General features: G+C 43.6%; 1 protein-coding gene across 1 annotated transcript in view; it reads left to right on the top strand.

Moving 5' to 3' along the window:
• MYO1D (myosin ID) overlaps positions 1 to 25,940 on the top strand; it is a 345,116-nt gene that overhangs the window by 65,862 nt on the left and 253,314 nt on the right. The gene's annotated exons all lie outside the window — the stretch shown is intronic.

Raw genomic sequence — 25,940 nt, 5'->3', positions numbered from 1 at the left:
CATTGCTCAGTCATGTCCTCTAGGACTTCCCATTCCCTTGGCATTTTGACTTGTCCTCTTAGGCTAGCTCCCCTCATGTTAAGATAAAGATTCGGGCACTGTGTGCATTCTGAGAGGACTTCCCCCTCATTTTCACTCAGATCAAGGGAACTTTCCTAATCTGATTGCTGACAAGGGAACTGGAATTCCCAGTTTTAGTTAGACTAACCAAGATCCATCTACCTACTGCTGGGGATAAGATTCCATTCCCTGAGCAAATGACTGGGAGTGAGTTGGGAGGGGAGTGGACTCCCGAGCAGAGTCAGGGCTCTGCTGGCCAAGAAAGTGGGGCTGGAGGTGCATTTGGGTAGAGAATATTCCATGTCTGCTGCAGAATTCAAAATATTTTGTGATGAGTAGGAAAGATCTAAAAATGAATTGGGAGTCACATTGAAGTCAGAAAAACTGGATTTAGTGCGTATTGTAGAAAATCAAGTCAGACTGAGGAGTGGTGCTGGAGCATGGAGGATGGATGTGAGGGCTGGAGCTATGGCATCCTCACTGACTGGACATAGTGACAGGGAAGAAGAGCCTCATCTGGTTTCCAGCTTCTTCTTGGCTAATCAGGTAGCCATTCACGGAGATGGTGGAGACTAGAGGCCAAGTAGGTTTGATGGACAGGGATTTGATTGAGGTTTTGTAAATTATTGTTTATTTTTATTGGGGTTTGAACTTACAACCCTGAGATTGAGACCTGAGCTGTGATCAAGAGTCAGATGCTTAACCAGCGGAGCCACCCGGGTGCCCCTGATTGTGTTGTTTTAAACAGACTGAGTCCAAGGTGCCTGTGAGACATCATCGTGGAAGTAGTCCACAGGCAGTTGGAGAGATCTCTGATTTGAAATGTATTACAAAATGCTGCTCTTCGGCTCCCAAAGATTCTGCGCCTCTCCTGTTCTCCATTCTGATGTGATCTCCCAGCCATCATTGTCCTTTCTGCCCATCTTGTTCAGGAGCTGTCTTTCTCTACTTAAGGATCCCCTCTGTTTGGGTGAAGCCATTGCTTCCATCACTATCTGTGTGCCAAGGCTTCAGTGGAATCATGACAGTCAGGTAACCATCTCCCATGAAAGTTAATTTCAAGGATGCCTGGTTGGCTCAGTCTGAAGAGCATGTGACTCTTGATCTTGGGGTTGTGAGTTCAAGCCCCAAATTGGGTGTAGAGATTATGTCAATAAATAAATAAACAGATAAATAAACTTTAAAGAGTTTAATTTTGATTTTACAGAACAAAATAATTCAGTGGATTTACTTTTTAAAAGTCCATAAAAATTATTAAATTACAAAAAGAAAAAAAACTGAAACATCTCCCAAACCAAAATATTTCCATCCCCAAGCCCAGGAAGTTGTGATGCGTGGTCAGAGTTCTTTAAAGTCATATTAAAAGTATAGATTCAATCTAATAGTTGCCCAAAATTATCATCCTGAAAACTAGTGATCAGAAATACTCATTTCCAGTATGCTCTTGGGAGCTCACTCATCTGGGAAAACCCCTTCTCCCGCTGTGACCGAAGATGCCCAGCTGCCAACATACCGTTACCGAACCGAGCGCTCTGAACGTCGTGTCTTTATATCCTGCCCCCTGCATTTCTCGCCGACGGCTCCCAGCCCTTCAGATGCAATCTGCGTCACACCGGTCCCTACTGGTCACTACATCCACCGTTCTACCACTCTCCCAAAGTGTTTGCAAGCACCTTCAGCACATCCATCTCCTGGCCGTTTCCTGGTCATACCTTTCTACTTGCCTGCATGCCACTGGCCTTTCTTTGTCTCGCCTGTCCTACATCACCCCCAGCCCCTCCTTAGTCCATTCCCGCTGCCACTAGGTCAAGAGGAAGTGTTAACTAGTTTCAGCCTGCCTCTGGGGCAGCTTGACCACAGTGAATTTGTTTTGCAAATACTACATAGATATTAGTTGACCTGACAATTACAGTCAGACCTCTTCTATTACGATAATATGAAAGGTCAGGGCACCGGCTGGCTCAGTCCGGAGAGCGTGGGACTCTTGATCTCGGGCTTATGAGTTCAAGCCCCATGTTGGGTGTAGAGATTACTTAAAAAAAAAATTAGAAAAGATAACGTGAAAGGTCTACCCAGATAGTAGTAGTTGTATTACTGCTGAGCACAGCAACACAGCATGAATGCCTCTTATTTTAAAAATAGCCCTCAAAAGGGCACCTGGGGGTCTCAGTCGGTTACCCATCTGACTCTCGGTTTCAGCTCAGGTACTGATCTCAGGGTCACAAGGTGGATCCCCAAGTGGGGCTCCATGCTCAGCTGGTAGTCTGCTTGGGATTCTCTGTCTCCCTCTCCCACCACCCCCATGCACATGCATGCTCTCTGTCTCTCTCTCAAATAAATAAATAAATCTTTAAAAATTTTTAAAAAAAATGCAAACGGGCCCAGAACAGTATAAGGAAGCAGGCGCGCTCACTGAGGGGCAATTTAGACATCTTTCAGAATCCACCCTAAATATACATATGGGCATTTGCATGTATATACAGATACATGTACACATTTGCATATATACATAAGAGGTATAACATTTCCGTGTACCTACTTCCTTACAGGATATAGGAAATTGATAGCATTGGTTACAGTTAGAGGATGGCCCCAGAGGTTGTGGGTTAGGGTGTGAAGGTAACGTCCATTGCATTTCTTTGTGCGCCTTTCAAACTGTGATGATTGATGGATTACTGACTTGAAATTTTTTTCAACATACTCTTCTGTGCCCAGCAATTTTACTTGAGGGCATTTCCCCTAGAGAAATATTTGTGCATGTGTTAGCAGGCTCTGTGTAAGATGATGCTAAGGACAGCATGTTTATAGTAACGAGAGTAACAACAAAACTAGGAGCAACCTGAAAGTTCACCAGTATGAGTGGCCCGTCAGTTTTGACATATGTGTACTGTTGTTTAGAAAAATGAGGTATGCAGCGATGCCAACATGGAAAGATTGCCGAATTAGGATAGTATGAGTTAGGCTTCAGTCACACAAACAACCCCTAGGTCTTAGCAGCTTAACGTAACAAGGGCTTACATCTCACTCACATAACATCTGCGGGCCTGGGCGACTGCAGGCAGCCAGTGAGGACTCAGGCTGCTCTGATCTGTGGCCCTGCCATCTCAAAACAGAGCGTCCTTCGGTCCCCACAGCAATATGCACGCCGGCTTTTCTGTGCTTCAGCTCAGGAGTATGGAGGTCCCATGGCTGTCGGCCAGAACTAATGATGTGGCCCCGTCTAACCCCAAGAAGGGGTGGAATGGGGAAGAAGAGATGGAATGTTTGGGGTCACACCTGTGTCTCTGCCAAGTACAAACAGAGCTCAGGCACATAAAATTTTCTGGAAGGATGTAAAAGAAGTGATGAAGAGTAGAAACTTCTGGAGAGTGGGATGAAGGCTTAGCCTGTCTGAATACTTTTACCATTTTTTATATTTTCAACCCAACAATGAAATGTTTAACCTGCCTTCAACACTGTAGTTTGTAGTAGAATTCATGTACATTAACTTTTGTGGGTTTTTTTCAGTCCGGTCTAGATTGACTCCGAGGTCCTTCGTGAAAAGAAAAATTCAGTTTTGAGGAATCTGAATTGTACAATTGTTAACTTACCTTAAGCGAAATTATTGTATAGCTTTCCTATGTGAATGGGTATAAAAATTGTACAGAAAAGAGAGAATTGCAAAATCCACCTCTGTTTGTCCTTCCTTATGTTATTTTGTTAGGCTTTGCGTGTGCAGTGTTGTAAAATGGGAAATGCCATTCACCATTTACCCTGTGCTGCTCCTTTCATGAATATGCCGGAGCTAGAGGGCAGGCAAAGAAATAAGTAATCCATTCATAGCGAGCAAGGAACTGACAAGCATTGCCTTGGAAAGCCAAACACCCAGTGAGCTATAAAAATGCAGTAACAGATGACATAATACTTACCCTTAAGAGAAATATTTAAAAAGTCTATTAGTCTCTTTAGGCATTCAAAATAGGAAGGCTTGCTTTTACAGGTTAACACACTCTTTCTATCAAGCCAGACATTGTCATTTACAAATGGGGCATAAAAATACACATTTAAACTAACTGAATAAGTAAACAGCATATAACACCCTGGGTGGAGTAGCATAAGATTACTTTTATAATCATGCTTTCCCATCTCTCATCAAACTCTCAGAGGACAGCTTAATTCCTGAAGTTACGTATGGTCCAAAAAGACCGATGTGGTTTGAGCTCTTGTGTCTCAGGGAGACTCCAGAGCCTGAGCAGAGAGCAGTGGCCTCCCAGAGAGGTCCAAGGCCAGCGCTTCTCTGGACCGCCCCACTTCCAACCTCGGTGTCCTGATGGGCTGCCCTGACCAGCGTTAGAGTCTGCCTTCTATGTCAGCCTTGAAGTTTGTACTTTTTCTTTCAATGAATTCTCTTGGTTTTGAGGTTATCTCTTTATGTTTTGTGTACATGCTACCTCCTTTTGACGTTCTTACTGCTTCCTCAGTCATCAGTTTGGGCTCCCAAACCAGCCTGAGTATGTGAGAGACTGACACCTCGGAGCCCACCCTGGTTAGAGCCCTTTCGGTCGTTGTTTCTCTGCACCTGCCTTCACCATGCTATTCAGTTTCTGGGACTGCTACATTCAGAAAAGATGGGTCTTTTCCAGACAAAAAAGGCTGTGAAGGTGGTTTTGCCAAGGATTAGGGATTAAGTTAAATTGGATTAAAAATAAGTAATACAAATTTTATTTCCCTAGTGTAGCTAATAGGGCTAAACTATAAATTTAAAACAGGCCTTGTTAAAAATTTAGATGATTGTAAACCTAACAAGTAATGAAAAGAAACGCTTACACTTTCTGGGGTTTTTATGCACTTCTCCACTAGAGTTGCTCAACTCGCCTGATGGATTTTGTACATTGTAACATGCTCCCACTGTGGGTGACTGGTGTCCAGCCTGTGTCACACACAACCTCACGGGGACAATTTAGCAGCATCCGCAGTGGTCTGTACTTTGTCGAACAAGAGGAGTTCACTCATCTCCCCCTTGGCTGTCACCGTGATGTCAAATTGCTGCTAAAGTTTCTAAACATTCTCTATTTCTGTACTTCGCACAGACTAAGCAACCAGCAATGGGCAGACTGGAGCCCTCAGAGTAACAGTGTTTAGTTTTTAATAAAGAAATAGAGGGACGCTTGAAATACTATATATTAAATAGCGCCGGCAAATTAAACAGTTTCAAAGAGTAAGAGTGGAGATGCCCCCAGGCAGCATCCGATTAATTGATGAATAAATTGTAGAGACAGCAATCAGCCTCCACCTCCTGTGGAGGGAGGCAGAGCCTTCAGGCTAGAGATGCCACAGACAGCCTTATAGAGATGGTGGGACTTGAAATACTTCCTAAGAGATGTTCAGATGCTTGAAAATAGAAATTGGATCAATTTTATGAGTAATTATCATATCTTGATTAACTAGTTGATGAATTGTTCTAGAAGCCAAAAGTAAACTTGAACATTAGACTGATTAATAGCATCTAAGTACTGATTTTACCAGATGAATCTTAAGGTCAGCCTTTAAATGCCAAGGGTACTTCCTTGCTGGGGCTCTTTCCTTAAAGATTAAAGAAATTTTAAAAAAGAGTTTTTGTTCTTCTGAATTGTACCAGATTTCTTTGCAACTACTGCGTGTGAACTGGCTTCTTTGTAAGTAGCAGTACTCAGGAAGGTTCCTCTCAAGAGCTCTGTTTTGCAGATGTTGTTGTGTAACGGGTTTAATCCTCGCCAGCTCGGTCCTCCTGTTTTAATTCTCCTGCGTGTAGTTGGTATTGCATCACTTCCTTTGCAAGAGAACTGACTCAGGATCCTAGGGCAGGGTGGTTCTTTTTTTTTTTTTTTTCCTTCTTTCATTGTTTTGCACAATGTCTATTACCTGTTGATGGTATCAGAACATTCTGTTAGTCATCACCAGAAATTATTATTACACCTGTCAGCTGGTCGTGTGGTGAGCTGTGTGTAAGTGACCAATGACTATGCATATGTATTTATCCCCCAAACCAGGCTTATTTTCTTTAAACATGAGTCCCGCTTAAAAATTTGATAATGTCCCTTAAAAATGCAATCTCTCTAGCTTCTCTTGAAAAATGAAAAATTCTGGCACAGCTTGGTATACATTTCAAAATAGGGACCATCTACGAGATGAATAGCTACTCACTTCTATAGGGCGCGTACTGGTGCAGTGCCCTCCATGTCCTGTGCAGTTCGTTTCTGCTTCCGTTACCTGTGTTGCCTGCCTGGCTTCCGTGGACAGCTTCCTTTGATTATGGAACTAGTGTATGTCAGAGCCAAGGCTCACCAGAACAAAACCTCCAGCTTTACCAGGGCCATCATCAGCTCCCTTTCCTAACTCGAATTATGTATCATCTGAAGAACAAAAGGATACACGGTTGACCCTTGAGCAACACGGGGGTTGGGGCACTGATTCTCCCCATGCATTTGAAAACCCAGGTAAAACTTTGACTCCCCAAAACTTAACTACTCATAGTCTACTGTTGATCAGAAACCTTTCTGATACTATAGGTAGTTGATTAACAAATATTTTGCATGCTATATGTGTTTTATACTGTATTCTTATAGCAAGGTAAGCTAGAGAAAAAAATGTCATGAAGGAAATCATAAGGCAGAGAAAATACATTTACAGTGTTGTACTACGGAAAATCTGTGTAAGCAGACCTACACAATTAAAGCCTGTGTCGCTCGAGGGTCAGCGGTATAATCCTATGGCTGTAATAAGCTGGTCCATTTTAGAAAAGTAGGTTATTATAATCTATATAAATAAATAATTAGTATGTGTGTGTGTGTGTGTATATTTGCATGCATATGCATACATTATATACATACATACATATTTGAGAATAGGACAGATATGAAAACATTAACAATCTGAGAGAAAGATAGTTGGAAGTTTTTTAATGCTCTTCTTATAACTTTTAAGTTTGCAGTTATTTCAATATGAAATTTATTTTTAAAAGTCATAGCTAACTCTCAGCCACAGACTGCCAACAATGAAGAAGATGTTTCTTCCCTAAGTGATTAATCTTTTAGTCAGAATTTGAGGAAAGGAAACGTTGAAGACCAGCCTAATTGATACCATGTCTTACAAGTTACTTTCCAGCAAAAAATTTTTTTTCTTTCCTCTAGTTGATATTAAGGACAAAACTTGGAAAAAATATGTTTGTATCCATTAATAACCAAAGCAATTTATTTCTGCATCCACTTTTAGCAGTCTGCCATAAGAACTCATTCAAAGCATAAATAAAGGCATTGCCTCTCTAAAGACCTTATTAGCAAAATGTACACGTATTTGCTGATGTGCAAGCTCCAGCATATTAGCTATATGAAACATGCAACAAATCCAACCTGTTTGTTCATTTGTGGTAGTGGATTTGTGCCAGTTTAGCCTAGGCCCGCGCTTTGGTCTAATTGATGGTATGTGTCTCCTAGAAGGCCAGTCAGGATAAAACCTGTAGAGTCCACAGAGCCATGACAGAGGACGAAGATAGTCAACCACAAAACTCATTCTCCTTCTGTTCCCAAATAAAGTGAAACTATTTGGCCTAGATTTGCCCATGGAAGCCCCTTTCAGCTGGCAGCAATATCTTTTGATATGTTGGTGTCTGTCTTTAAGAACTTCCTTATTTTCTGGCTCAGTAAGATTCCAGGCTCATCTTGTGCTTTTTTCCCATCCTGGTGATGAAATCAGCCATTTCTCTAAAAACCATTGGTTCAGTTTTCGTGTGGCATTTAGAAATCAAGATGGGGAGGGAGGGGCGTGCCTGGGTGGCTCAGTCTCCCTTAAGTGTCTGCCTTCTGCTGGGTCACGGTCCCAGGGTCCTGGAATCCAGCCCCGAGGCAGGCTCCCTGCTCAGTGGGGGGTCTGCTTCTCCCTCTGCTCCCTGTTCCTACTCTATCTCACTATCTCTCTGCCTCTCAAATAAGTAAACAAAATCTTCCCCCCCCCAAAAAAAGAAAGAAAGAAAGAAATCAAGATTGGTAGTGGGCGTGTTGTCGCTGCTGGTGTGTTACTGCTTTTAGACTTTCTCAGAAAATAGTCCGGCGGGTGGTGCACTGGGGGAGACGCACACAGATGCACATAGACCTTTCTGTTTCTTTGTGTTCAACACCGTGAGTTCATACCGATAGCTCCCATTTCTTTTTTTCTTTCTTTCTTTTTTTTTTTTTTTAGATTTTTATTTACTGATTTGACAGAGATCACAGTAGGCAGAGAGGCAGGTGGGGATGGGGGGTGGGGGGCGGGGGAAGCAGGCTCCCCGCTGAACAGAGAGCCTGATGTGGGGCTCGATCCCAGGACCCTGAGATCATGACCTGAGCCGAAGGCAGAGGCTTAACCCACTGAGCCACCCAGGTGCCCCAATAGCTCCCATTTCTGTCTGACTTCACAGGGTTTGTTTTAATCTTCTTCGAAATTGGTGAGTTCCTTCTGCAATTGTGAGAGACCTGGCTGCCTTCATCTTACCATTTTACCCACGGTCTCTGTCCTTCTGAATGTCACTGATCTCCCCATGGTGCGGCTGCCTGCTTCACCCCTACTCTGCAGGACATCAGGCCGCGGACAGACCCAGCCAGCCCAGTCCTCCGCCCTGGCTCTGCCAGATGCACTGGCCACGCTGGCCAAACCCTTGACTTTTTAAACTTAGACGGATTATAAGCACAAAATTGAGACAGAGTATTTTCTGAAATTATAAAATCAGAATATTAATTTTTTTTCCTTATTCGGTCACATTGTTTAGTTTCAGTCCCTTTTTCACAGAGAACAGTGGGACTTAAAATTTAGGGACAGCTCTGGAAATAATGCTATTGATAAGTAGGCTGAGCTTTTCTTTTACTTTGTGAGATGCAATATTTACAGACGTTTAGGGTAACGGTTTTCTGGGCAGGGTTGAGCTGGAGGATAGCTGCTTTCTGGGGGCCACTAAACTTTTCTCACCGGCCTGGGAAGCTCTGAATTCAATCCTGGTTGCAGTGACACTGAAAAAAATAAGTGTGATAGTATTTGCCTTAAATTGGCAACCGATCTATTTACATAAATTCCTTTCTCAGTTTGATCTAGCAATAAAAATGGTTTAATTTCTGCTCTAGGAACTAAGAAAAAAATAGGGAAAATTATTTGTTTTTTCCATTTCCTGGTGTATTTGATCTGTTTTTAGTTTTTGACTCTTTTCTTTGCCACCACATTCTTCTCCTCTTAGTTCACTTCCTCATGTCTGGTATTCCTGAGTATAGACAGCACTCGGTTATTTTCACGAGTGCAAAAGGACCGACTGAATAAAGCAGAGTAGCAGAGTATCTGTATCAGGTTTGTCTTTGGGATATGTTGGTTTTCTGTAATTGAATATGATTCACTTTAATACTTGGAGGCTTTTAGAATTCACCTCTTCATGATTCCAGGTCCCTCCTCCCTTAGTAAAAATTCTCCCTGGATACCACAGCAGTGTACTTAGGAATAAGTAAAAATGAATTTGAAAGGAATCTGGCTCACGGTCCCTCAGGAGACTTGAGTACAATATGGGAATAAAGCTGTAAAATGCAACATCTCCTCTTATCATGGGGCAATAAAAACCCTTTGCAGAGTGGTAATAATGGATGTCATTTGCCTTTTATATCTTCTTTAGCCCCCTCCAAATTCAGCTTCCTTTTCCTTACCATTACAACTCCATCCCAGAACTAACAGCCATTCTTGAGGCGCCCCAGGTAACAGCTGCGGGTATTTCACTCAGGGATGCCGTCTGACCCTCCAGATCTTCCTTTAGGGTCTGCAGCATCAGAGCAGTGACAGTATTACCAGATTCGCACAGTGAAAACTCTGGGCATGCCCCCAGACACTCCCAGCGTTGACATCGTAAGTGTGCTCCTTTAACCTCCTCCTGCCCCTGAGGCTGCTGTCCATTGTCCTAAAGCAAGGCCCCCCTAAGTGACAAGTTCTGCAGTGCTGAAAGGGGAAAGGAAGTGAACTCCTCTCTAGACACAAGCAAGGTTGTTTAGAAAAACCAGAACCAAAAACAAAAAACCTTCCAACGTCAAACCAAAAGAAAGTGTCAAATGTAAGAAGTATAAGGATAATACAAATTTTTAAGCTTTACTTAAGGAAATGTGGCCTTGTTGGGTGTTTGAGACTTCTGACAAAGCCATAGAACCTAGCTGACAGTTTCTGGCCATTCATGCGTTCATTCATTCATTCAGTAAATTTTTTTTGCTGGTTTTAAATCCTCTGCTCAGTTCTGGGGTAGCTGCTAGTTCACCCAACAGAAACAATAGCCAAACACAGAACTTTGGAGCATCTGGGAAGCTTTCCAGCTGTCCTGTTCTTACACAATCCATTCTGTAGGAGAAATAGATGGCCCTCCCAGACCAGTGCAAGCTGTGCTTGTAATTGAGATTTCTCAGAGCAGAGATGATGGTTGGGTGATCAGTTTACACGTGTGGTAGTTTCTCACCTGTAACTGGACATGTGATGTCAACAAAAGGAGGTTTGGAAATGTTTCTGTTAACATTTAATAAACTTACAATTGACAACATGCACAAAAATCCCCCGATGCACTCCTTGGCGCAATAGATAGGAGCTTCGTGTGACTTTGCTTTCTGCACTGAGAACGGGTGCTGTCACAGTAGGCGAAATGGAAAGAACCCAGCCACCTGACTATGTAACCATTTATTTCTTGTCCATGTTTCCTGCTGCAGCTGCGGCCCAGCTTGGACCCAAAAGCTCCCTGTCTGGTTGTCCCACATCTCAATTACACCCAGGAAAACCTTGCTGTAACTGTATCAGAACCTTCATATGTTAGGAAAATTGGCATAAGCAATTACAGTTTTTTAAAAAGTGATCTGGTCTATTGGTTACATTTTCTGTCACTCACTAAATGAGGCAGAGGGATGGGGTGAACCTTTTAGGTTTCCTGTCACCCAGAGAACTGAATATTTAAGTATAGCCTGAGGTGAAGAGGCTTCCTATCCGAGGGTCAGGACGGGGTAAGAATGCGAGGGCATCCTGTTTAGTTACAGTCCTCAGACATGTGTGAGGCGATCTTCTTGTTTTTAAGAGTGCTCAGTACTGTGGTACAAGTGGTTTATAGTATTCAAAATGCACAATTGTTACCAGTTCATGTAATTGTGCATTTCTGCCAAAGGGTTTTCTGGCTCAGGCCTCGGTCTCGTCCATTTTCCAGAGCAGCTCTGGTTTATAAGTAGGCTAACCCCTTGGTTAAGGCAGAATGCACTTAACCACTTCCCTAGGCATGCCAGGGAGCCAAATCGCTAATATAATAGGAAAATTTTTTTTAATATTGTATTTATTTATTTAGAGAGAGAGCATGAGCAGAAGCAGAGGAAGAGAATCTCAAGCAGGCCCCATGCTGAGCGTGGAGCTGGGTGCAGGGCCCCATCCCGCAACCCTGAGATCATGACGTCGGCCCAGATCAAGCGTCAGAAGCCTAACCCACTAAGTCATCCAGGCACCCCTAATAGGGAATCATTTTTAAGGGAAATGGATGGGAAGGAATATATATGTAAAAGTTGAGCCTTAGGTTGGCGAAATTGTGTATATCACTTGTAGACCGGAAGAGGAAATACAGTGTCGTGTTACTAAGAGGCTAAGTTTCATTCTTACGTTTTGGTCCAGATCTTCATGTGTATCATCATTAGACACTCAGCATCTCATAGCTAAATAATGCTATTGTGATTTATTCATATGCTAACGTTGTAAAATACATAACGTCTTCATTGTTTCACTGATTTGAAATGTATGTGAGTATTTAACCATCCGTCTATTAGTCTGATGCTCTGTAGTTCCTTAGGACTCTGATGGTCCCTGAGCGTGGTGTTGCTGTGGTCCAGCTTACCAGGCTCTGTATTTCCTTCACTAGGATTTTAGGTAAATCAATCAAGTCAGTCAAATAATTCAAGACTATTTAAAAGCAATAGGGTGGCAAATGGAGACCAGGGCCACCTGCCTACCCTGGTGAGGGTTTGGTAAGCTTACGAACATTTTATGATCTCAGGAAAAGAACGGCTTTCCTGGCTAGGTCAACACGAAGCCGTTTCCGGATTCATTCCCAACCGTGGTAAGTTACGGTCCCTCCCTCAACTGTGAGTTGCCCACCCAGTGTGGGCGAGTCCTGATATCCCCTGTCACTGTCCCGCTGTCACAGAGACTCTCCTGTCAAAGCGACTGGCTGACTGAGTGCCCTGTGAATGACCTATGTCCTTCTCACTGCACTGATAGACTTGGAGGTTGAACCCTTTTCCGACACCCCCAGAAGACAAACCAACAAGAACTGAAAAGCAGCCCCTTTCCAGAGGTCAGCCCAACTGCTGGGTTTGTGGGCATGATTTGCTGTGCCTTGTCTGACAGATTATGTTTTATATCCTCGACACGTATCTTGTTTCCATTGACATAGAGTATACAATGTTCTGTTTCCTTTTGCTGGGTAAATGAACAGTGGTATTTGGGGGAAAAAATTGGCTTTTATGGTCAAGAATTTAGTGTGCTAAGAATGAGCCATTGTATTATTAGTAGTGTGTTTTAACCACACTGTCTGGGACCTCAGTAGTTTGCCCTCAGGTGGGGAAGGTGTTTTTGCTAATTCCTTATACCAGGAAGGTAGAATTGCTGAGTAACGACATGATCAAATTCAGGTGTTAAAAAAATTAAAATAAAACCCGAATATGTCTTGTGACTTCCTGGGCCACAGAGCAGGTGCCCTTGGTGACGGGTGGGATTTCAGGTCTCCCTCCCTGTGCTCTTGGTACTCTGTGTCTGCCATTCTGGGCACTGGCCCCTTTGGGTCCAAAGGGTCAGGTTTAATAAGCCTACAAGAGAAAGAAGAATAAGCAGCATCTTCCCTTGGCTCTCCGTAAGGAATCTCAGACCCAGCTTACCATCTTCAGCTCACCATCGTCTCTCGAAATTGTGCTCTTCCCCTACTGTCCTGGCTCCATAGAACACGCAGCATTGTGGTCAGCTTGGCTGTTCCTGTGAATGACCTTGACCCGTCCCTCTTTCCCACCTCTCACACCCAGTAAGTCACCCTGTCCAAACAGTGCTGCTTCTGCTCTCAGAGTCTGTCCACTGCTCCATCTCCCCAACGCTCCACCCCAACCGGACCCCCAGTCATCCCTTCCCAGGACCGAGGCGGTGGCCTCCTTGCGGCTCTACTGCCAGGCACTCGGTCCTTTGCAGCCTGAAGTCACAGGGCTTGCAAAAGGCAAATGTGATCAGCACTTAAACTCTGCCCCTGAGATACCATGCAGAACCCCATGACACTGCCTGTCTCTCCTACCCGCCTCTGCCCGCGCAGCCCTCATGGTCCTGTGTCCTGCCCTGTTCCCTCCCTCCACCTGTGCACTGCACGTTCTGTTGCCTCTTCCTGGAGCTCAGTCAGTGGCTGTCCTTCTCATGACCCTGAATTAGGTGGGAGACGGCTGTGCCTGTTCATCCCTCCACCATGGCTCCCAGAACAGTGCTTGGAACGTGGGCACTGTAACTCCTGAATGAATGAACAAGTGACTACAGAGAAAACTAAAGACAGCAGTTACGAACTTTTAGAGTCAGTACTTCTCTACAAGGCATGTCTTACTATTATAATAGAAATATGTTTTGAAAACGCAAGCATTCTTGGGGGCGCCTGAGTGGCTCAGTGGGTTAAAGGCTCTGCCTTCAGCTCAGGTCATGATCTCAGGGTCCTGGGATCGAGGTCTGCATCGGGCTCTCTGCTCAGCAGGGAGCCTGCTTTCCCTCTCTCTCTCTGCCTGCCTCTTTGCCTACTTGTGATCTCTGTCTGTCAAATAAATAAAATAAAATCTTTTAAAAAAAGAAAAAGCAAGCATTCTCTAAAAATGTATTTATGGAACATAGGGTTTGGGGATTTTTTTGTTTTGTTTTTTGTTTTTATTGCAAGAAAGAAAGAAAAAAAAAGGAGAGAAAGAAAAAGGTAAAACAATTCAGCCAGGCCTCTCCTGACCACACTTTCTGGTTAACTAGCTTTTGTGCTGCTTCCATCTCACATGAGGAGAGATGGCTCTGGAAAAAAGAACCCAGAGACCTGAACCCCTGCCCATGGCCCTCCCGAGTTTCCTGTGTCCTGTGGAAAGCCTGACCATTCCTGTGGGAGGTTTTCTGACTTCAGAAGGCCCCTGTGAACTACTAGGAGAACCCCTTCTGGATACGGTGCCAAGCTGGATGGCAATCCAGCACGCAAACCAGAGACAGCCGTGTCGCCATGAGGGTGAACACGACATCGCACAGGTGTGGCGCCCCGGACAAGGGGACCCGAAGGGAGAAGGGCCATGGCTGCCGTCCGGACGGCTGGCGGTACTGCTCGTAATAAAGGAGGACTTCGTGTCACGTGCGTGAGTGCTCCCGGGAGCGGAGCGTCTCGTCTCGTGGAACTGTCCCGGGAGCTCGGTGCCAGGGTCACCTGCTGCTGCACTGCTGGGTTGCCTCCTCAAACGTTCTCTTTCAAGCCTTCATTCAGTATATTGAGAAAAAGGCAAAATAAAGCATCCTGTTCCAGGGGCTCATAAGGCAGAATAAGTCAAGTGCCTAGACCTACCTGCTAGTATAAAATCGCGTAAATAATTCAGATGTCAGGAAATTTAATTTTTGGATGTCTTCTTTGAACCCTCCTGCTCCTAAAACCGGGCTGGGTATCCTTTTTTCTGAGCTTCCATAGCATCTTTTCTTTGTTATTGCCTTAAATCTTTTCTAAAGCAGTATGATGTGGGGGGTGGGGGGTGCGTGTTAGCCCCCAAGCTCGTGCATATGAGAGCAAGAGAGAAACAGAATGGGAGCCAGAGGGAAATGATACATTTTTTTTAACGTGTCATTTTTAGGGGTGCCTGGGTGGCTCAGTGGTTGAATGTCTGCCTTCAGCTCAGATCGTGATCCCAGGGGTCCTGGGACTGAGCCCCACAGTGGACTCCCTGCTCCACGGGGAGTCTGCTTCTCCCTCCTGCCCCTCCCCCCAACTTATGCTCATGCTCTCTCTCTGTGTCTTTCTCACAAATAAAAAAATCTTTTAGGGATGCCTGGGTGGTGGCTCAGTGGGTTAAGCCTCTGCCTTCGGCTCGGGTCATGATCTCAGGGTCCTGGGATCGAGCCCCACATCGGGCTCTCGGCTCAGCCGGGAACCCGCTTCCTCCTCTTTGTCTCTCTCTGCCTGCCTCTCTGCTTACTTGTGATCTCTCTCTGTCAAATAAATAAATAAAATCTTTTAAAAAATAAAAGTTGGAAATTTAAAAATAGGTCAATTTTCAATCCTCTGTCATTGTGCTTACTCCAGGGCATTGTCTGTTTCTGGCTCTGGCATAATAATACCGTGCCTTATTCTTCTTTGTAGCTCGGGCTCTTGGCACAGTGCCTGGCACATGGCACATACTAGTTACTCAGATGATTATGAATGCACACAATCAGTAACTAGCAGAGCCAGGATTCAAACCTAGGCCTCCAGGGCTGGAGGACTCTGACACTCCTAATCTTTCTAACAAATAGTCCCTGCCCACTTCAGGATGGTGCAGTCTCACGAAGGGGGTTAAATGAATTAATTCCATCTCACGGAGACCATGATTTTGCCAGCAGCAGCAACAACAAGATGCCTTCACCCTTGGTAGAAAGTCTCATCTAAGAACAAGGGAAAGTGAACGGAGCTTGTTGGAAGCTGGCAGTAAGCTAACGAGCATTGCATAAGTTTGGTACATCGATAAAGAAAGGGGTCAAAGTTTTATGTACTTTGAAATTAAAACTGCATTATAAGCTGTCATTTTGAAATCGGCCAGCATCGTTGGTTTAAAAACCCACACCCAGCAAACAAACTGTAGTTGAAAGTACGAATCGCTGCAGCCAGCCTCTCTGGAGAATAACTTGACAAAAATTCACAAATTTAAATTGCATGTATCCTTTGACCTGGCAACTTTAGCTCTGGAAATGTGTTCTACAGCAATATGTACATGTATGCACAAAGAAATAAGATGCCATTGTACTTATGGTTGCATTGTTCATAGTAGAAAAGATTAGTAACAACCTCAAAGTCCAATATGGATTATTAAATTATATAACTTACATAATATATAAGTTACATAACAGTGCAACAAAAATAATTATATAGCTTTAATTATAGGTAATATGAATGACATAACAATACAACAACAAATACATAGATCACATAACAAATAATTAAATACGTTATTTCGTCTTCACCCATGAAATGACATACCATGCAGGCAGAAAAAATGAGGTTTTTCTCTATTTACTTATATGAAACTATCGCCAAGACATATGTTTTAATTAGAGAAAAAATATTCATATAAAAAAGACTGTGTGTGTGTGTGTGCACGCGCGCGCACACCAGACCTATTTCTAGAAGAATTCACAGAAAACCAGTAGAAGTGGCTGCCTCTGGCAAGGGATGCTGTGGGAAAATGAGAAGCACTTTATACTCTCTGATCATTTCTATCTTCTGAATCTTTTACTAGGAGTCTATATTGCCTGTTCAAAATGAATAAATAAAAATCTGGGGTGCCTGGGTGGCTCAGACAGTTAAACGTCCAACTCTTGACTTATGCTCAGGTCGCAGTCTCAGGGTCCTGGGATCCAGCCCCACCTCGGGCTCCCCGCTCAGTGGAGAGTCTGCTTGAGGACGCTCTCTCCCTCTGCCTCTGCCCCTCTCCCAGTCTGTGCTCACATGCACGCGCTCTCTCTCTCTAAGAAATAAAAACATCTTTTAAAAAGATCTAAACCTACTGGAGGCCTGGATTTTTTTATTAGCAACTTTATATTTTGATATACTTTCACATTTATAGAAGAACGCAAGAACTCCAAGAACCTTCCTAGGAGTGTGCCTCACATTTATTGGTTATGTCTCTTTAATTGCTTAAAATGTGAGCTATCATTCAGCCTTTCTGTTTTCTTGCCTGTGAAATTCCCCAGTTATTATGTAGAATCTTCTTCCGTGTAGGTTTCTTTTATGATTCCTCCTAATTAATTCAGGTTGTATGTGTTGGGGCAGATACCATGGCGGGGGTGGGGGGTGATGTCCTCACGGCTTCGTATCGGGAGGCACTGTTTTTATCTGTGTTCTAAGGTCTGTGGCTCCAGGAAATAAGGCTGTCCTTCAGGGCACACACAGAAGCTTTTAGGGCCTTTTGTAGCACTTGAACTAGGAATCTGAATCCTTGGGCCCTTCTTTACATTTATCCTTTTGTCCAGTGACATGAGGAGTTACCAGCCAACCTCATGAATTTGCTAGTTTTCCAGATATCTTTGCAAATACATGCGCAATCCAGCTCCTTACTTCTTAGATAAGATTAATTATGAGTATCCCATGCAGGGGCGCCTGGGTGGCTCAGCTGTCTGCCTTCAGCTCAGGTCATTATCTCAGGGTCCTGGGATCAGGCCCCACATCAGGCTGTGCACTCAGTGGGGAGTCTGCTTGAAATTCTCTCTCCCTCTCCCTCGGCCCCTCCTGCTCATGTCTGCTCATGCGCTCCCTCTCTCAAGTTTTTAAAAATCCGATCAGAAAGCCATTTCCAGAAACTCTAGAACTAACTCAGAAACCTCATTCTTAAAATTCTGTCTGTCTGCAACCACTCTTGGCACAAAATCTGTATTAGTCCAGCTGCTCCTGAGAAAAACAACCAGTAGAATGTGTGTGTGTTTATTTTTTTTATTTTTTTTTAAGATTTTATTTATTTATTTGACAGACAGAGATCACAAGCAGGCAGAGAGGCAGGCAGAGAGAGAGAGAGAGGAGGAAGCAGGCTCCCTGTGAGCAGAGAGCCCGATGCGGAACTCGATCCCAGGACCCTGAGATCATGACCTGAGCCGAAGGCAGCAGCTTAACCCACTGAGCCACCCAGGTGCCCCTGTGTGTGTGTTTATATTCGCACATAGAAGACGATAGTGTCCTTTAAGGAAATAGAGAGGTTATGGAGGCTGAGGAGTTCAAACTCTGCAGTCGGCAGGCTGGGGACTCAGGAGAGCCAGCGGTGCACGTTCTAGTCTGAGCTTGGATATGCGGGCAGGAAAAGATCTGTGTCCCAGCTCAGAGACCATCAGGCTGAGAGACAAAGTGTTGTTTCTTCTTCACCCTTTCATTCTCATCAGGTCTTCTGTATTGGATGAGGGCCCCCACACTGGGGAGAGCGCTCTGCTCAGTGGACTGATTCTAATGTTGCTGTCACCCAGGAACAGCCCCACAGACACACCCAGGATACTGTCTGACCGAATTTCTGGGCCTCTCATGGCCCAGTCAAGTGGATACACAAAATTAACCGTCCCAGGCACATGGGTCAGTTTGTGTCGGTAGTGGAGACGTTAACCTTGAGCATCTGGTGTAAGGGGTCACAGCGTTTCTCTCCCATACAATTGGTCTTTGTCTTTCACTTTGTAACTACTAAGTAATTTGTGGGGAGACACTTTGCGGCCGTGTAAATACCCTGTTCCTTGTCCCACCTTCAGTTCCCGGTTTTCCCATGCACGGATCGTTTTCTAACTCACATTGCTCCTTCCGTATTTCTTAATTGTCATTCCACAATAAGGAAGAGCTTTTCCTTCTCCAATTCTATTTGAGATCAGTATGGACCCCTAGATTCTTACTTTATTCAGGGGACTATGTCACTGACATCACTTACTTCATTGCTCCCGTGGTTCCAGGTTTTGGCCAGTAGGAGCCCCTTCACTTTGGTGCCTGTTTCTTTTGACAGGTCCCTGTCATTCTCTGAGGACTCCCCTACTTTCTGGCTCAAGAAGATGTTCCAGATTCCCCTTGTCCTTCCCCAGTCTCATCTCCAGAATCAGCTCTTCTCCACGGAACCCTAGGTCTTTTTAGTTAAGAATACAAGCCAGCGTCTGTGTGTCATTGCTTCTAAGCTCCCTCAGAAGGCAGAGCTAGGAAGTGTGTGTGCACATACACCTGTCCCTATCGTCCCCCTCCCTTTGCCCCACCACACATGCCGAGGTCAGACGGATACCTCTAGTTCCAAGCCAACCACCCCCCCACCAATACTTTGCAGCTTCCTTCCTGAGCAGTGAAAAACCTGTCTCACAGGGCAAGTCCGAGTAGATTCTATTTAATTACATTTTTTCTGGAATATAAGTTACTATTTGTATCTAAATTACGTGAAGCTGCCCATGTGAAAGGAAAGGTTCTTTTGGGGTAGAACATAGAGATATGGCCCATTAAAAACTAGGTGATATCGTGCTGTACTTAATCTCCCCACCTCCTATGTTTGACTCATGAGGAAATAAGAAAAGTGAAACTAAGTACATAAATCTTTTTTAAAAAACGGTAATGATGGTGGGTGATTTAGTCTTGCACACTTGATGGCCTGAATTTTCTCCTGAAGCAGGATGCAAATCATTTGCTGAGAGAAGGGAGGACGGGGGGGACTTATTCCTTCGCCCCTTCATTTTTTTTTGATTCATCAGGTACTTAAGCAGCCCCCTCTAAATTCCAGGCTTTGTATTCCATGCTGAAGATAAAGCAACGAGCAAGGTAAATAACTCCCTGTCTCCTCTGGAGACAGCAAACAAACAAGAAACTTCTTGTGGTAACTGCCATAGAGGAGACCAGCGTGGGCTGCTGGTGGGCTGGGCGCTTCATGTGGGGAGAGATCTCACTTTGTTCTTGGCTAGAGCACAGTCCTCAGGAGGAGTTGGCGTGAGAGAAACCAACATCTGGATGTCAGATCGGCTTTGCATTGAGGCTTCCTACTGAAGAGATTTAAGGATAGGAATGATCATTTCGATTTCTATTTCATGGAGGATGGATCGAAAGGGAGTCACGCCAATAAGGATGATCCCGGCGATGGGGAAGACATCTGAGACTTCATATGCTTGCTGAACGCTGTTCACTCGCACCATTCTCGACCTGGAGAAAATTGTGCCATATTGTTGGTTTCTTTAATTTCTCTAAATGCAAGTGAAACCCGGCCATTTTCATGGAATTTATTTTGATATAACTAGTTGACTTCATCTCCTAGAGTTGCTGTAACAGAATACCACAAAGCGGGTGCTCTGTCTGAAACCGGTAGGGGAGACAGCCTTCGTTGCCTCTTCCCAGCTTCTGGGGGTGACCTCGGCTTGCATCTGTCTGCCTGTGTCATCACATGGTGTTCTCCCTGTCTGTCACCATCTTCACGGGGCATTTTTCCTCGTGTCATCATCCAGTCATGTTGGATTAGGGCCCACTCTGATGACCTCATCTTGTTTACATCTGCAAAGCCCTGTTTCTAAATAAGGACACTTACACGGGTACCAGGGAGTAGGACTTCAGTATATCTTTGTGGGGGGAGGCCACAGTTTAAGCCATGGCGCTGATGATCCACAATCTTTGTTTTTCCAGGTGACTGGTCTATTTTCTAACACTGTTGACATACGTTGTTGGCGTCTTTGTTTGCTGTTTTGAAAGGCCACCCTTGCCATACCAGAGTCTTCGGGAACACCTGTCATGTGATCCCCACTACCTCCCACTTCTGTACTTTCTTCTTTCTACTTCAGCTTCGTTTTTCCACATTGTTTTGCTCACTTTTCTCCACCTTCTGGCCCCTGTGTTCAGCAGTGTCCGCTTCCATTCTCCTGCTAGTGTAGCCTTTGTTTCTCTGTTTTCTCCTCTTCTGTTTCCTTCAGCTCTACTGGTTTCCTGCCTCCTTTTCCAAAAGATCATTTAAAATATGATTTCTCTATTCTTAAATGATGTTTTCTTTGATCTCCTGGTTTAATGGATTATATTTCCTTTACATTCTTCGCTTTCATGCAGAAATATTTTACCATACGTTTTCTCCTTCATGACATACTTATTTTTCATGGATATTCTTGATCTGCCCTTTGTCAGTTTCTTTTAATCCTTTTTTCCTGTAACAGTGAACTGCCTACTTCTGGAGAATTCCTCAGGGCCTGACGTTTGCAAAGGTGCCTCTTCTCTTGAGGCGACCTCCCTCAACTATGTTGACTTTCCATGGCACTTCACAACCATCCTTCATTAAGTCATCTTTCAGAGTTGTGGCTGGGTTTTCGTTTCCTAGTAGGTAATGTTTTCTGGCTTTTCTTCATTTTGTTGTTCTTGATGATTCAGAGGGTTGCAGTAAGGCCAAGATAACCTAACTCTGTCCTCCTTAAATGGAAGTCCCTTAGGTGGTATTTGAAGTTGATCCAGGACCCAACCCTAGAGAACTTGAGTGTTTAGAGATCATGAGAAAAGAAGGGGCCAGCAAAGGAGATGGGGAGGAGGAAAACTCAGAGAAGGTGGCCTCACAGAAGCCACGAGAAGAGTGTGTTGAGGAAGAAGGAGTCCACGTCAGAGACTGCTGAGACACCGACTTAAAGTGAAGACAAAATCAGTTGGGGGACTCAGCCGTCTCACTGGAAACTAGCTTTGGGCGGCAGGCTGGAGTTTCTTGAGGAGATAGTAGAAGGCAGAGAGATGGCTTGCGCAGGTGAATACGTTTCCTAGGCAACACAATGTTCCCAGCAACTCAGGATTTCACGTACATTAAAGAGGGAAGAAAAACAGGCCAAATCAATGTGATTACACAGCTCCTACCTGAAAGCGTGTATGTTCTCACAAAATATGTAGTATTTACTCATGAATGAGGATTCTGTTGAACACTTAGTGTATCATTCACAGAGAATTTTCCTTCTGATTACAATTGATTTCATGTTGTTTAAGAAGTCGATCAAGGACAGCACTGAATTCTGTTAGTGGGTGAACTGACCTTAGAAGCCTTGAGGGTCTCTCTGAAATCTCATCATCTGGAGTAAATTCCCTTTTCTCCTCCGCCCAGCTCAAAGTTAAAGATATTTTTGCCCTTTGTCTTCAATAAGTGTTCAGATTCTGTCCAATGTCCCTTCGAAGTAACTCAGATTTCTCTTTCTCTCCTTTCCGGTGCCATTCTCACTGAGGGCCAGCCTTATTGACCTCTTTAACTAGAAAAGTCTTCCCTGATCCCTTGTTTCCAGTCACATCGAATGGCTTTCAGAGCCTTTCACGGTGATCAGATCCAGCTCCCTCCTTCTTTTCCAGTGGTTGCCTGACATTCCTTGACACATGCTTTCTGCTCAAGGAAGGCCAGCCTCCCCTCTTGTTCTTCCAGTCTTGCCACATGGTCCTGCCTTCATGCCAGAATTCCTGTGGAGTTCACCTTAGTCCACAGGTAGCGGTTCATTTTCTGTAGTATCAGCTGATGTGCACACACACCACCCTCCTCCAGGGTCACACTTCCCTGCATGGTCGTACCCATACATCTCAGCTTCCTGTTGTGGCTTATCTTTTGTATAAATGACGGGCAAATTAATGGAACTATTTTTTTTTTTAAGTGTTCGAGAATTCCGGTACGAAGCACTGTTGTCCTCCAAAGGCATTCACATCTTTCTTCTCCACGAATACTCATTATTAATTCAAACACATTTTAGGATACCTGGCTGGCTTAGTGGGGAGAGCAGGAGACTCTTGATCTCAGGGTTGTGAATTTGTGCCCCATGTTGGGTGTAGAGATTACTAAAAAATAAATAAAAGTAAATAAACTTAAAAAAAAAACCCAACACTTTTAGAACCTTGTTGTTTTGTTCAGAAGTCTGTGAAAATACCTGGCCCATTCAATAAATATCTTTAAACTTCTTAAAGAAATTGAGGTGGTGGTGTTGTTTTGAGAGAGAGAGGGGTGTGTGTGTGTGTGTGTGTGTGTGTGTGTGTGTATGAGCAGTGGGTGAGGGAGAGGGAGAGAATCTTCAGCAGGCTCCACAGCCAGCGGAAGCCAATGCGGGGCTTGATCTCATGACCCTGAGATCATGAGCCAAAATCAGGAGTCAGACGCTCAACCAACTGAGCCACCCAGGTGCCCCCAAGAAATTGAGTTTTAAGAATCAATCATTGTTAAGGTATTTTAAGTATTTTGGAAGTTCTGAAAAAAAAAACCCAAATCTTAACAGAGCAAAGACCAAAATGTCAGTGTTGGAGATGGGGTATCAAGAATGGCTTCCTGGAGGAGCTGAGGCTTGGGCTTTTGAAAAGAGTGAGAGTCGGCTGAGCAGACAGGGGAAGAAGAGACTGGTTAGGGAGAGGGTATTCTAGGCAGAATAGACACCGTGGCCAAACCATGAACTGTCACAAACCTTGGGAACTCTACGTAGCTCATTAATGTGGAGCAGGAGTGAGTGAGGCAGAGACACAGGGAGGAGGGACAGGGAGGGTTTGACAGGTCTCAGAGTCAGTTTCGAACCTCACTGGAAGGGGTGTGCTGTGACCATCTTTGCCAGTACATTCCATGCCTTTATTATCTTACCTATCATATTGTTATTATTTATTTGCTCTACTTCCCTGCTCTTTGTTCATTTCTTAATTCCCAGAGTCAGGCCCCACGTCTGGCACACAGTAGATATTGAATAAATGTTTGACGAATGCATTATGAAAGTTTGTCATAAAAGCTTTGCACACAGAAGGCGTAAAAATGCCTTCCTTGTGGGCGCCTGGGTGGCTCAGCTGGTTAACCAACTGCGTTTGACTCAGGTCATGATCCCGGAGTCCCAGGATGCAGTCCTGCATGAGGCTTCTAGCTCCATGGGGAGTCTGCTTCTCACTCTGATTCTTCCCTCTCATGCTCTCTCTTTCTCTCTCTCAAATAAATAAATAAAATCTTTTTTTAAAAAAAGCCTTCCTTGGTTTTTTTGTTAGAGTTGGCATCACTGTATTTGTCGTGGAGGATAATTACAGTAGTTCCTTACAGAAGCATACCAGGCAGGTGACTACATTACTTTAGTGCAAACTTCTTAACCTGAGGCTTTTCCCAAAGCAAACTGGATTATCCGGTTGTTGTTAAAGTGATACTGGCACCATCTAGCGGTAATTTTAAGCCTTACCCAAATTGAAAGCTTCATTCGTGATAACCAGTTACAAACAAGTTTGCAACATTTTATAAATTACCGAAGTACTGTATTTAATACTATATTTTGTTGACCCTTTGCCACTCTCTTCACGTGAATAGTTATACATTTGGTGGTTTTATATACCTATTTTAATTGTGTTTTACAAACATGATGTCTGGAAGTTTTGATAAGCAGAATATCCTATTTGAAATAAAATGGAATTTCATAATTAGGCAGACCTGGAGTCTTAGACCAGCATTCTGATCTCAGATGCTATGTGCTGTGTGTTAGTTCACAGAGTTCCAGACTTGTGAGGTAATCTTATTTTCCTAACATCCTTTTTTTGTTTTTCCTGTTTGGACAGTGTCTCTAAAACTAAAGAATCATGTCCCTTTAATTCTTATCCTTGAAGACAGTTGTTGAGCGTGTCCTCCAAATTTGCAGGTTAAGCCAGAGGGGCCTGGGTAGTGAATGTTAGCTTTGTATTATTTTTGTGGGTGTTTGAACATGAGTTACGTGGACATTTTGCTTGTGACTTGTCATTCGTTGATTAACAGCTAAGGCAGGGAAGCAGAATTATGATCACTGAACTAATTCCTCATGTGTAGGGATTGCTGTGATTTAAGAAGCAATGTTAATATAAAATAAAAGCATTTATTAAAAATATTTTTCATGCAGAGCATAATTGGAAACAAGATTAATTGCCCCTTTTTTTTTTTTTAAGTACCTACTCAATGCCAAAGGGAGAGAGGGGTATAATTATCTCCATTTTACAGATGAATCTGAAACATATGGAGGCAAAGTAGTTTTCTCAAGGTCTCACAGCTATTATATTTGCAGTCTGAGCCTTCAGAACCAGATGTAGAGGACCCCAGAGTCCAGGCTTTTAACCACCATGTAAACACTGCATCCAATGAGGGAGGATTCACAGGAAAACCATGGTAGAAAAATGCACAAGACAACCTTAAAGTGGTTATTAATAGCTTTTACTTAAATGTACATGACTTAATAAAAATCTTGGCTTTAATTTATTGTTGACATTATCAGCATCTGTTTGTTTCCACTCCTAATTATAGCCAGCAGCATTCATTCCATTGTGAAGGAAGTTGAAGTTTCTTGCCTTGCGCTTCCAGAGAATTCCTTCTTTCCCAGCTGCACTGGTCCTAGGCAAGAGTGCTTCCAGGCACGGTCGCTGTCTGTTGGCGAGCACTTTGCCCAACTCGCCACTGCCTTCGTGCTCAGATACGAACTCTGTGTCCACCTGTGCCTTTTGGCAGGGGTGGGTGTTTGTGTAGAAACCTCCATTTGAGTGTTGGCCTGGTTCACGGGTGTCTGTATGTGTGAGTTAATGTATAAATAGTGAATAGATATGGGGCTTCTAAGTTTTATATTTAAATTTTTTCTTTGTAAATACAGACACATCATTCTGTGCGGTTGCAATCCTATCATGTATGCTGGGTTGTGTTTTGTCTTGTTTTGTTTTGTTTTGTTTTGTTTTGTTTTACTCCTTTTTCCTTTGTTCCTCTGGCTTCCTTCCATCCACCCACGTGACCTTCCTCCTCATCCCCCTGTTGTATGTGTAAAAGGGTTCATAAAACATCACAAGTAGTCTCCCCTATTTTTCCATGCTTGTGTCATCATTTATCAAATACATTCATGTACAGTTAGAAATCTAAATCATCTATGGGGCACTGTTCTAGTATTTTATGGTAAAAAGGTGCGATCATATTATAAATACTTTTAAAAATACACATACCTTTCAACCAGCTATCCCACAGAAATAAAAGCACTGATTCGTAAGATTATGTGTCAAGAGTATTTTTAACAGTATTATTCATAATATCCTATTTGAATAATAGCAGGAAGGAAGGGGGATGATTGAATAAAGAATGGTAATCTACACTGTGAAATTTTAGGCAATCATTTAAAATCATGAATTTGATGTGTGCCAAACCATCTCTCCTACCGTTCTCTCTGTTATGCATTTTAGTGTTCTTATTCCT

The sequence above is a fragment of the Neovison vison genome, chromosome 5, assembly GCF_020171115.1.
Source record: "Neovison vison isolate M4711 chromosome 5, ASM_NN_V1, whole genome shotgun sequence".
Taxonomy (NCBI): domain Eukaryota; kingdom Metazoa; phylum Chordata; class Mammalia; order Carnivora; family Mustelidae; genus Neogale; species Neogale vison.
This window is presented reverse-complemented; position numbering and strand designations above follow the sequence as displayed.